The sequence below is a fragment of the Frankliniella occidentalis genome, unplaced genomic scaffold (assembly GCF_000697945.3).
Source record: "Frankliniella occidentalis isolate FOCC.00 unplaced genomic scaffold, Focc_3.1 Scaffold415, whole genome shotgun sequence".
NCBI classification, from domain to species: Eukaryota; Metazoa; Arthropoda; class Insecta; order Thysanoptera; family Thripidae; genus Frankliniella; species Frankliniella occidentalis.
Window position 1 is genome coordinate 54,806 of NW_026267536.1, and position 3,234 is coordinate 58,039.

Here is a 3,234-nt window from a genome sequence, read left to right on the forward strand (position 1 = left end):
TTTTTATGCTGAATTGAATGAACAAGGGAGAAGTAGATCACAAAATTACTTTTGTGGTAAATAGGGAACTCGTTCTTTACGAAGATTATTCTACTTTTGAGTAGCCACTTTCATCTCAGCCTATTTTGGTGTAGAAATAACGAGTATTGTTCTCAGTGCAATTAACCCTTAACATGTTCCCACTTTTATCTCAGAAAACACAAGACCTTCAGAAATGCCAAAGTTGTCAGAGACCGTTTCTCATTGTTGACTGCTTTCGAAACTATGCGCTAGGCGCGCCAATGAAAACAAAACACAGTCGACAGTTTTCACACAAAAACCTAACAGATGGCAGCACTCTCACCGTCACCTAATGGACTTAGACGGAAAACCTTCAAAATTTTTGTTAAGAGCTCTTAAAATAATACGACTTAACATGAAAATAGTCCATTGTTAGAATTGATACCAAAGTTTCCAGTTTAGAATAGTATTACTTCCATGTTTGTAGCTGGTGTGTTTACTGAGATTAAAATGTCCTCTAGAAAGCTGAGCTGGGGACTTAGAATGAGAATCGGTGAGAGATTTGTTAAGTGTTCTCGATATATTACTGTCAAAAGTGAAAAAAAGTTCATACTTGGTAACAACACTGGCATTTCAGAATGAGAATGGTATAAGTTTAATATCTGTAGCGATTATGAGTTCTGAGATGAAAATGGTGCAAGATTAAGCATTACACCGCACTGCTGACAATACTCGTTCTTCTACCACCACGGAGATGGAGGTGGGTGGTAAAGAACGAGTAAAAAAGAATGGAAGTTGTCAGATAAAATTCCACTTGACTGCAATACATTAGACATGAAATCTATCTCTTGATTAATGCAAGCTTTGTTGGTAGGGGTGTTTCAAATCAACTGACACCCTTCCAGCTGGCGGGGGACTCACTGTATTGGATCTTATAGTAGCCCAGTATACTATTGAAGCTAATACTGAAAAGATTTACTCTCCACATCTGTAAAATTTTCAGATGTAACATTTTTAAGAACCAAGATGGTCTTTAATACTTCAGAAAAAGTAAATATCTCAGTTCAAAATGTAATAATTAATCAAGTATCGGTAACAAAATTTCTGGGAATCCAAATTAGTTCTGATTTTAAATGGTCTACTCAAATTGAATCAATCATTAAGAATGTTAACAGGGGAATATTTGTTCTAAGCCAGACTTCCCAAGTAACAGACAAAAACACAAATCTTTTAGTTTTCAATGCCTTTACTCAATCGTTTATATCTTACGGAATTATAGTTTGGGGCAGGGAAAAAGGAGAAAAGGGCTTACTCATGAAACTACTTAGGAGACAAAAGAAAGCGCTTAGAATAGTTCATCATAAATCTGACAGATCAGCTTCTTGTAGAACACTTTTTAAATCCTATCGTATTCTGACTGTTACCTCTTTGTATATATATTTTTCATGCATTTATGCCAGAAGTAAACTGTCTGTCTCTCATCATTCATACAACACGAGACACAAAACGAAATGCTATGATCAGAATGCTAATTCAAATTCAATTGATTTTATTTCCCACTCCATCTTATGTAAAATTCCTGATTCGATCTTCAAATCCACCTCGATGTTATCCTTTAAAAAACAACTGAAGTCCTTTTTACTTGAACATTCTTTTTATTCTATGGATGAGTTTTTTTAATCATGTGAGCTAATGTTTTCTATGTGATATGGTATTATTGTAAATGACCTTGTAATCTTGTTAATGACATCTCTTGTATCAAAGATAAATAAAATGAACTATGAATTATGAACAAGACTTACATAACAAAAATTTCTTTAAACATTGATTGTTTTTCTCTGTCCTTTTTCTTCACCATACTCTAGTGTCACAAGAAAGGTCTTTTCAAACTGAATCTAATGAAAATGAAATGAAACTTGTAACATCAAATTCAACTTGACAGGGAGTAATTAACCATTTATTTATCACCCTTTGGGGGAAGCTTACTGGTTGGGATATGTCAAATCAACTGACCAGCTGGCATGTGACTCACTGTTTTGAATGTAAAAGTGGGCAAGTAAACTATTGAAGCTAATACATTAGCCCTCCACATCTGTAAAGATTTCAATTGTAACAATATTTTTACAAACTGAAACTTCCGTTCAAGAAAATCTACCAACACTGTGATTTTTTTCCCACTATCCTTTTCTTTCGCCTGCCATTGGCCAGGCATGTTCATAGTATGAAAATAAAGGTCTTTTTATTATACTGAATTCAATGCCATTAGAATGAAAGTGGTCAGATAAAATTCAACTTGACTAGGAGCGATTTTCTAGGGGCAGGGAGACATATCAATATGCTCACAGATTCCAGTTCAGTAAGAAATACAACATACCTACTGCAGCACGAAAAAGCAGAGGAATTTGTCTGCAATGCCTTCCTTGCTGCTGCACCCTGCCAGCCTCTGACAATCCTTTATCAAGGACTGCTGAACATACACTGCTGCTTCAGAGTCTTCTGGGTCTCCAATGTTCATCTGCAAACAAGTTTTAAAGGAATAGAAATAATTATGTCTATGACAAAGATAAACAAACATGGGTTGCCCTCAGAAAAGTTTCCTAACAGCTTACCTTTCCTGCACCATTTCTTTGCCAATCTTTTGCTTTCTGGAGTTGCTTTTTCTGTCTCTTTAGTGTGTCAGTATTGACACTGATCCAATAAGACAGCAGAGTCATGTTGTAAATCAGGAAATCAACAGCTACTGTTCAGGGTCAAAGAGGGAATCGTATTAGAACATGCATTATACACATTTTTCAGAACAGTGACACCAGAACTATTTTCACCATTTTCTTGTAATTATTTTAACTTTGAAATTTTCAGGACCCGTACAAGATGCTTAGAAGTGGAGATAATTGTAATGTTCCCCTAAATCATTTGTAATACCCAGCATGAAAACATATGGTCAAGATGCAAAGTGAATAATATTTCTTTGTGGTTCTAATAAAATTTAGTTCAATTTCTGTCACGCGACTTATAATTGAGTAATGTTTTATGTAGTAGTGTCCGCATTTATTCATCTCTTAAAATCTCAAGATATTATAGTTTAAAATACGAGTTGTACATATTACAAACTCACTCCTTCAAAATTCAAAAGATGAAAGCTTAAGCAAAAGTATATGGAGTGGAGACACCACTACACAAACATTACACTTTAAAGAAATACCACAATTTGAGTGAGGGTGATAGAAATTGCAC